Raw genomic sequence first — 10,885 nt, 5'->3', positions numbered from 1 at the left:
CATTCCGTGGAATCGTGTAGCCTCAACCATAGTGTGATAAATATTAATTACCCAGTTCTTCCTTATTTAGGGTTTGTTCGTTAATTACTAAGAAGATTCTCAATTATAAGCATACATATAAGTGTGCACAGATAAATAAATAGGAATTATCAGCACGTAATCATTCAATTACAGATCTATGAACCAAATGCACAATATATCAAACCAACTGATATTTATTAATAATGCTTTCAAAGTTGAATCCCGTACAAACTCAACTCCCTCATGCACACTCAACTGCAAGGGTCCGCGCACTCAGCTGCAGACTCTACTAGGCCTCTCCACACTCAGCTACAGAGCCTCTACCCTCGACTAAAACCCAATACACTTTAGATTCAATGCTATAGTCTAACCATGCCTTCGCATCTATCTATTACTTCCCAAAATACTCAACACTCGCTTTTACACTTAGAGCCTCGCTCTATTTATACAATCCCATGGTTCATGGACCATGGTTAGGCTGACACACTTTACATTAAAATACATGATTTTAGGGCGACAACCCTAGGCTCTCGCACTCCACGCCTACATTTGTGGGGTATTTACACTTTATTGACCAAAACGCAGGCTTTAAGCCCCAAAACCTTTGCGTGGGGGATCTGCTACCCAACACTACCTAAAGTGGAGGCCTCCGTGAAGTTCTTCTTAGCTTCCATGAACGTCTCCTTTGTGCGTTCTATGTCAAACACAGGTTCCTTTGCAGGAACCTTGTGAACCCATGTATCTTCCTCTAGTTGCTTCCCCTTATCCTCCCCCGTGGTCGCACCGCTTCTAAGCATCATGTTCACATTTGGGTCTTCTTCACGGAGGAGGCTGGAATGTTGGGTTGTGTTATATTCTTTCCATGTAGTTAACAGGGGTTTTGAAGGGCACCCGTAACCCCACTTTATGGGGTCCAGGGCAGCGCCCCAAAAAAGTTTGGTTTTGGACCCTATGTTAGGCTGGGCAGACCCACCTATGGTTTTGTGCATGATTTTCACACATGTTTTTTGGACGCGATGGTTTTCGGTCCATGGTATTGGATGCTTCGACATGTACAAAGATGTATTGTAACATTGAAAGGAACATAATGAAAAAAATCAAGCTGGTAGTCCCGATTTTGGGATCCAGGGGAAAATATCTGTGTATGTGCGTTTTATCTGTTATGCTCTCACATTGTTTATTTTTTGTGTTTTAGAATTCATATGCAGGTAATTTCTGTACGGGGTTAAAACCTACATTTCATATCGGAGCAGTTTTGGCTTCAAGGGGACGCCTTTGTTGCTGAGGGATTTTGCTCAGGCCTGTGGTAGACCCTATTCAGTGGGAGATCTGTGAGATCGATTCTAGTGGTGAAAGAAGATGGCGAGAAGTGGAAAGATAGAGATCAAGAAATTCAATGGTCAAAGTTTTGAGTTATGGAAACTCAAGGTGGAGGATCTGTTGGTGGATAAAGATCAGTGGATCGCAGTAGATCTAGGTACTAAACCAATGGGAGTGTCCGATGAAAAATGGAAGAAGTTGGATCGGAAGGCAAAGAGAACAATACGATTGTGTGTCTTAGATTCAGTATTGCTAAATGTATTAGGGGAAGCTGCTGTGAAGGCTTTGTGGGACAAGTTAGGGACTTTGTACCAATCGAAGTCTCTGGTGAATAATTGTTCCTACGGAAAAAGCTTTATTCCCTGAGGATGAAAGATGGAGGCTCGGTGACAGAGCATCTGAACGCATTTAATACTGTGGTAAGTCAGTTAGCATCTATTGATATTAAAATTTCAGATGAAGATAAGTGCATCAGTTTGTTTGTTCTCTACTAGATTCTTGGGATAGTCTGGTTATTGCAATAGGTAGCAATGCAACTGCCTTGTATTTTGATGAAATAGTCTCATCCTTGCTGACGAAGGAGATGAGACAGAAAAATATGGAGAGCCAGAATGGTGATGCCTTACGAGGACAGTCCCAGAACATAAACAAAAATAAGTCATCGAGTGGGAGATCTAAATCTAGAGGGAGATCTAAATCTCCAGGAAAACCTATAAAGGTGGTGTGCTAGAAATGCAGAAAGGAAGGCCACTTTAAAAGGGACTATAAATCTAAAGCTCCTGACAAAGGAAAGGGATCTGATGAGGCTCCTTCTGCAAAGGCGAAAACCACCTCGGATGAAGGTGGGGATGTGTACTTGGCTTCTTCAATTAGACATGTAGATCATGAGGCATGGTTGATTGACTCAGGTGCATCCTTTCACTTCACTCCCCATAGAGAGTGGTTCTGCGAGTATGAGAAATATGATGGTGGTGATGTCTTCTTGGGGGATGACGGGAAGGCTAGAATCGTTGGTCGCGGAAAGGTAAAGTTGAAGTTGCAAGGTGGAAGCGTTAGAACGCTTCCAGGTGTTCTAAATATTCCTGCATTAGGAAGAAATCTGATTTCTGTTAGCAAGCTGGATGATGCAGGTGTAAAAATAGTGTTCGAGAAGGATACCTGCAAGATGGTTCAAGGAGCACTGGTATTGATGTGGGCAGTTTGGATTGGAACTCTGTACAAGCTACAAGGTAGCATTGTTACTGATGGGTTTAATAGTTTTGTGGTTCCTGAAAGTGGAGCAGAAAATCTAGTGATCTTTGGAGAGAAGACCATGTTGTGGCATCAAAGGCTTGAACATATTGGAGAAAAGGGCCTTCAGATACTTCATGGTAAAGGTATGGTAGAAGGTATGAGTAATGGCTCTCTGGATTTTGATTTCTATGAAAATTGTGTATATGGGAAGCAGAATCGGGTGAGTTTCCCCTCTAGTAGTAAGAGGGCGAAACAGATATTAGAACTTGTGCACAGTGATGTGTTTGGACCTATGAAGGTTCCATCACTGGGTAAGTATGTGTACTCTGTATGATTTATAGATGACTTCTCAAGGAATACATGGATATATTTCCTTAAGAAGAAATCTGAAGTCTTTGACAGGTTTAAAGAATTTAAGGCTCTGGTGGAAAACCAGACAGAGAATAAGATAAAGGTCATGAGGACATATAACGGTGGAGAGTTTTGTAGTAAGGAATTTGAAGAATTTTGTAAGAAGTGCGGTATAGCACAGCAGAAGACTACTCGATATACACCTCAGAAAAATGGAGTTGCAGAACAAATGAATAAGATTTTGATGGAAAGGGCAAGAAGCATGCTCAGTGGTGCCGACTTAGGACAGGAATTCTGGGCAGAGGCAGTGGATACTACATGTTACCTGGTCAACAGGTCACCTTCATCAGCATTGGACGATAAGACTCCACAAGAGGTATGGACTAGTAAGAAACCCTCTCTTTCACATTTGAGGGTATTTGGATGTGATGCATATGTACATGTTCCAAAGGAGAAATGAACCAAGTTGGATAGTAAATCTAAAAAGTGCATCTTTATTGGGTATAAGGATGGTTTAAAGGGTTATAAGCTTTGGAACCTAGTCACACAAAAGGTTGTGTACAACCGAGATGTGGTATTCAGAGAGGTGAAAGACGTTATTAAACATGAAGTCCAATGAAAGGAACCTGAGAAGATAGAGTTTGAGCTAAAGGAGGAAGAATCAAACTCTATAGCAGAGGAGGAATCAAAAGATGAAGAGCCACAAAATCCGGCTGTGAAAAGATCAGTTCAAGAAAGAAGGTAGCCAGAAAGGTATAGTCCATCTGCTTTCTGTTCAAATTTTACTTTGTCTGTTACTAATGATGATCCCAGAACTGTGAAGGACGCAGTGGATTCAGAAGATGGAAAACTCTGGAAAGAGGCTATGGTTGATGAAATGGCATCTTTGCACAAAAATGAGGGTTGGGATCTAATGGAGTTGCTGGCTGGAAAGAAACCCATTGGCAGCAAATGGGTGTTCAAGAAGAAGAAAAATGTGGAAGGTAAGGTGGAGAAATACAAAGCCCGGTTGGTAGAAAAAGGTTATTCCCAGGTGCCGGGAATCGATTTTGGTGATATTTTTTCTCTTGTTTCCAAGGTAAATTCTATTAGATTAATTTTATCTGTTGATGCTGCTTTTGATTTTGAGGTATAACAGATGGATGTAAAGACAACATTTCTTCACAGGGATCTGGAAGAGGAGATCTACATGAAGCAACCTGAAGGCTTTGTGGTGAAGGGTAAGAAAGAACTGATATGCAAGTTAAATAAGTCTCTATATGGGTTAAAATAGTCACCAAGGATGTGGTGTCAAAAATTTGATACATTTATACGGGGACTTGGCTTCACCACAAGAAAAGAAGATCACTGTGTGTATTTTGAATTAATTGGTGACCGTGTTATTTATCTGGTCTTGTATGTGGATGATATGTTGCTGGTTGGAAATGACAAAGAAATTATCTAGGATTTGAAGACCCAATTGTCGTCCAAATTCAACATGAAAGACCTTGGTGCTACAAACTATATTTTGGGCATGGAAATTAAAAGAGATCGAGCAAAGAGGAAGCTCTAGTTAAACTAGAGGAAGTATGTTAAGACAATACTGTAGAGGTTAAATATGCGGTATAGTAAACCAGTGAAGGTTCCTATTCCTGTAGGTGTGATGTTATCTGCTGAAAAATGTCCCAAGACACAAGAAGAGGAAGAGGACATGTCCCGTGTTCCATATGCAAGTGCAGTCGATAGCCTGATATATGCAACGGTCTATGCTAGACCAGACATTGCACATGCAGTGGGAGTATTGAGTAGGTTTATGTCAAAATCGGTAAAGGAGCATTGGACAACAGTGAAGCAGGTTTTCAGGTATTTGCATGGCACTAGTGATTATGGTCTGTGCTACCAAGGAAGACCAGGATTGGACAGAGTGTTGGATATTCATGGCTTTGTTGATGCAGACTAAGCTGGAGATCTGGATCAGAGAAGGTGTAGTCAGTTGATGCAGACTGTTGGCACTATGAACTACATAGGTAGAATACATGGTAGCCACTCATGCAAGCAAGGAAGCAGTTTGGTTGCAAAGATTGTGTTCAAGTATGGGGTTAGTACAAGAAGCTATAAGGATAGACTGTGATAGCCAAAGTGCAATTTTCTTGGCAAAGAACCCTGCATATCATTTAAAGACAAAGCACATTGATATTCAGTATCACTTTGTGAGGGATATGATAGAAGACAAAAAGGTGTTGCTGGTAAAGGTGGACACTTTGAAGAATACTACAGATGCATTGACAAAATCTATGAGCTCTGAGAAGTTCTCTTGGTGTAGAGAGAGAATGGGCATTTCAGGGCTGGGAAAATGACTAAGCTCTCTTGTGGCCCCCTGTGGAAAGAAAACAACAAGTGGGAGAATGTTGGGTTGTGTTATATTCTTTCCATGTAGTTAATAGGGGGTTTGAAGGGCACCCGTAACCCCACTAAGCTCTCTGGGTGGACCCACCTATGGTTTTGTGCATGATTTTTGCACATGTTTTATTTGGACGCGATGGTTTTCGGTCCATGGTATTGGATGCTTCGGCATGTATAAATATGTGTTGTAACATTGAAAGGAACATAATGAAAAAAATCAAGCTGGTAGTCCCGGTTTTGGGATCCAGGGGAAAATCTCTGTGTATGTGTGTTTTATCTGTTATGCTCTCACATTGTTTATTTTCTGTGTTTTAGAATTCGTATCCAAGTAATTTTTGTACAAGGTAAAAACCTACATGGAATACCCCTTTTTCATGCATCTGTTTGATCAAAGTATGACAATCTATTGTTTCATGATCAAACTGAGCACAATACGAATAGGATATCCTCATGAGGTTGGTACAATCGTGGGCATAGTGCCCTGGTCCTCTGCAATTGTAACAAATTAACTATCTGCAGCCCCTTCTTGGTCCCATTCCTCCTCATCCTCAACCTTGCCTCTGAAATCCAGCACGCGCCATCCCCACAACTGGGTCAATGGCTCATGTTTCTGTCTACATCCTATAGGCTAGGGTCCAATCCATCATTAGCTCGTAGTTGTGAAAAGTGTGCTCGTCATGGCCTACCGACATGCAGAAATTACAAAACAACTGATTGGGAGTCTGTGTATACTTCTATAACAAATGGAAATTATCAATCGTATGTTTTGCTCCTATCTGATAGATTGTGCACCATAACGCGGGTGCCATATTCGGCCCTGCCTATGTCTCTAGTCTCAACATCATTGGCCCCCCTCCTCCGAAGTAGTTCGCGAACACTAGATAGTGATCCTTGCCATAGCCATGGCCTTTGCATTTTATGCACCATACTTCCTTACGGGCCTCTAGCCATAGTGCCCTACCCTGCTTCAAACTTTGCATTTCTAGTCATAGATTTTGTAGTTGCACATGGATTTGTTGAACTCCCAACCCAGGATCTTGTATCAGGGTCTCATGCAACCTCATCGCCATTTCCAATGCTTCGGCCTAGGTGGAAAGTTTCTGTTGTGACAGTGCCATCCTCAAGTGAGGTGTTAGAGATGCCATAAACCATGAGAGATGTTATCCATATGTCAGCATCATATTGGCTTCACGGACCATAATCTTTAGCCGTTGTTCTAGATCCTATGGAATCTCACCCGAGAGCATCACGATCTCTTTAAACCCGATGATTGACTGTGTCTCCGATTTCAGCCTACTAAATTCTTTGTTCAATGCATTCTGGATCTCTGTGATCCCTATGTTTGGGTGGTCGTTAGAGTGATTGATATACCAGGTCAAGGCACAATCCTGTTGCATGCTCACCAATGTAGCCTTCTTAATATTGTCATCCATGACACCTCGTGCTTCCCATACTTCTCTTACCACAAACCCGAATTGGTTCAGATCTTCATTCCCTACTCCTCTAAATACTGGTAGTTTGATCATGCTTGCCATACTAAACTGTGGATGTGGTGGAGGTGGAGTGGGTGGAGATGGAGGCGAGGGAGGTGAAGCGGGTGGCGGTGGGGTGGAGATGGTAATTGCGGAATGCGCTGCCTTATCAAACTACGCAAGCTTCTCAGAGAGACCTTAGTGAGCTCTTCCTCACTCTCTCACGAAGGTGAAATTAAGGGACTGTTTTCTAATTCTTCATTATTTTTGTAGATATTTCTGCTCCACGTTGTCCCAAACATTAATGTATTCACATTACCCTCTTTCCACACAATAGCATATTAATACAAGTATTGAAATACTTAATATACATACCTCGAGGTCCTTCGAGAAAGCATCGTGCTGCTTTGCTGAGCTCACAGTTGTGTCTACCACAAACTCAGTTATAAATCCCCCTATTATCCAATCAAGCCAATGGTCCACTCCTTGCACGAGCTTATATTCTGATGCCTCTAGTCTTCGCACTAATTTTGGAGTCCACACTATTGGTTGGTCAAGCCTACACCTTCCCTGGCTGTCTGCTAACCACGCGATCCAGTCATATAGTTCAAAAGGAAAGGATGCAAAGAAAATCTCATGGATTTTCGTATATACGTAGCAATCCAGCCATTTTTTTCTTAGATACTTTCTTAGTTCCATTTTCTTATGTCACAAACTCGTCAATATTCTTGTCCAACCACTCTTCAATTTCCTTCTTTGTTGGGTTCCAGTGGCACGACATCAGACATCCCTTAGGTAGATCCTGGTTCCGGCAAAGGAACCATTTGTTGGCTATGTGGGGCCTCGCTCAGGTTCAGAAGTGATCTAGCCAAGAAAATCCCAGTACTACTGGCCCTTTCGGCAACAATCCACGAAGTGCACACTGAGGTCTCACCCGAAGTAGTATGGGAGGTTGTTGGAACCAGGTTTCCACACCCTAGGGATATCTTGATGAAGGTTTTGGAGGTTCGCAATTTGAACTTGCGTGCTTGTGCTATTCCGCACAGCAACCTGTGCACACCTCTGTAAGGGGTACAAATACAGTACTATCTTGATCTCGATCCTTACAACACTAATATATTAGTGCTTTGACTTAGTTTGTGCGGGCCCAATATTCTTATTGCTTATTCAAATTTCAGGTAAGTGCGTGTAATAAAAAACAATATAAATGCATAAAGATAAATAGAACCATAGATGCACAATATTCAGAATCAAACTTATCTTTATTAATAATCCTTTTCAAGCTCAGTTCAATTACAGAACCGACTCGGACCTGTGCACTCAGCCGTAGGGGTCCGCGCACTCAGCTGCGGACTCTACTAGGCCTCTGTGCACCCAGCTGCAGAGCCTCTTCCGATTACTACAACCTAATACACTTCAGATCCACTTCTATCCTCTAACCATGCCTTCGCATCTATCTATTACTTCTTTCCCCCAGAAACTATCTTTACACTTAGAGCCTCGCTCTATTTATACAATCCCATGGTCCGTGGACCATGGGTAGGTCGACACAACTTTACATTATTTTACAATTCTTAGGGCGGACAACCCTATGACTCATCCTAGACTTTCACACTCCGTGCCTGTACTTCACAGAGTCTTTACATTACATTGACCAAAACTCAGGTTTTAAGCCCCAAAAACATGCTGTGGGGGGATCCACTACCCAACATGAACTCTTTTCGTTGGAGCTAAACAATCAAATCCAATGGCCCTTTAGCACCAATAATCTAATTTCAAATGATCCTCAATTGGCACCTAGATATCTTGTTACCCAAGAGCAAGCAATTTCACATTTTGAGGATATGTTTAGGATGCTAGGAGATGATAGTATACATGCCTGCTTAAGGAGATGGAACACACTGCCACATAGCTTGAATATCTGAGAATATCACTCCCCTCAAAGGTTGAGAGAGGCACTCGACAGGACACCTATGTATAAGCAATCAATGCAAAGGTTGAAGGTCAATTGGATAGGACTAAAACTCAGTCCACCACTACTCTTAGGGATGCTAGAAGGGAGAAAAGAAGAAGAGGAAAAAATCAAGTGGGAAGAAGTAGAAAGGAAAGAAGAATTCTATGAACAAGAAGAAGATACTATAGCAGAGGCATGGGATGTGAGAGAGGCTACTAGAGCCATGAAGGACATGGACATTGACTAAGTTGCTCAGAGGATGAGAATCACTTTCAGTAGGGGGGTGATGATGAGCCTCATCATTGGGTAATTATATGGGCCTTAATTCACCTCCTAGCTTAGTCAAACCAACTATTCTCACAACTTATTGCATGCTTTTGATTATATTTTGTTTATGAGATGAGTTAGAGTTGGATATTTTTCTTTGAGGTCTAATGTGCATTTAATGCAAGATTAAAGGATAATAGCAAGGAATTTTTGCAAACGCCTTGGTCAAAATTGAATGGGACAAGGGAGAGGAATTATAGGAGGTAAATCCTCCTCATTTACTACCCCTCCATTCGAATATTCCTCCATCAGCTTGGAGTGCAAACAACCAAATCATGAGGACTAGAAGGCAGCCGAGCAAGTGAAAGTCAAAGCACCATTTTATCTTGAGTTTGGGAGCCGAGCCTGCCTAATTTTAAGGAAGTCATTGGAGACTTCATATGTATAAGTAGAGAGACCTAGGACCTCAGTAGGATTCAGATTTTTGATTGTAAAACTCTACTCTATTTTCGAGTTGCAAGATTTGTGACAGTGTTTTATGTAATCCATGGTTTTCATAATAAGAATGAGTTTTGTTTCAAGCCAGAAACTCAGTTAACTCAGAGGGATGAAGCTCTTGGTTAGTGGTCAACCCTAGTATCCAAGGCTCCTCTTTATTATACATGTATGCTAGCATAGATTCATGGTATAATCATTCATTTTCTTAAGTAGCTGCATTTCAATTACAACAGTGTAGAGTAGATTGGTTGTGTTTTAGTTTGTTTCCATTTGTGCCTTCTTTCAATTATCAGGTTAGCAAGGAGAATAATATCACCATAAGGTTGCCAGCAGGTGTCTCGGCCCCACCTCCTCCCTACCAGACTAGGACTTGAGGAAGAGACCCTTCAGCAACCCCAAAAACATAGATTTCTAGTTCTTTCATGAGCTTTGGAGTTTGTTGTCTTAATTTAGTACTTGGTTCATTTCATCGTCATCTTTTCCCATCACTCTCTTTCTCTAATAATATCTCACTCATATTCTCATTTCCTTTAGCACTTTCTTCATGCATAATATATGCGAAAGCTAATAAATCATGTCTTAATCAGATTATACCCGTGGATTTCCTTACTGTCTGATCGACGACAAACCTGACCAATCACTGTCAACCGCGTGTCGTATAAAGAAACTGTGTTTGTTCTTTGTGTGTTTCTTGTATCATTTACAGTTTCCCATAACGAAAGTGAACTAGTCTCGCTGTGGCCTCTTAGATCTAGACTTGTGATAAAGTGTCGTATTGATCTTAAGAGTTAGTTTGTTTGCTGTTCATAGCTGATTGAGCTTTTGCTTTCATCATATGGTTTGAATTTATACATTTCTAGTGTCGAAACAAGTAAATCTTAAGGTGTCTTTTGATTTTGGACAAGCTTGTTTGCTTTCACTTGAAATTGAATTCGAAATTATACAACAGCTTTCTTTTTGTGTCGCACAAACATTAAGAAAGAGAAAAGAAATACTTGAATTTTGCATTTTGCATGTAAGTTTGTATGTTGATTTAGGGAAAAAGTGCATTAGTGTATGCTCTTTGATCTGTGTGAAAAGATTTTATCTCTCTTTTCCCTCAGTAGTTAAGATTTTCATAAGTCGAAAAGATTGAAAAAGCTTGCTTCTCATCTTAGACTACATTTAGGAATTTGTATCAAAACATCTCGTGGTGAACCTTGAAAGGCAAACTTTAAAAAGATCAACTTAAAATATATTGAATGAACCTAACAACGCTTTGAAACATAACGCAAACACATAGAGGTCTAAGCTAGAGACGTGTTCCGGCGTCGTTAAACGTAGTGACTGTCGATCTCGACGAAGGTGGGTGATTCCTCCTGAGAGTCGGTGGCACTAATACGGACTT

This window comes from Pinus tabuliformis, chromosome 3_2 (assembly GCF_031772625.1).
Source record: "Pinus tabuliformis cultivar Carrire ecotype Pingquan chromosome 3_2, CPIR1, whole genome shotgun sequence".
Classification (NCBI taxonomy): domain Eukaryota; kingdom Viridiplantae; phylum Streptophyta; class Pinopsida; order Pinales; family Pinaceae; genus Pinus; species Pinus tabuliformis.
This window is presented reverse-complemented; position numbering follows the sequence as displayed.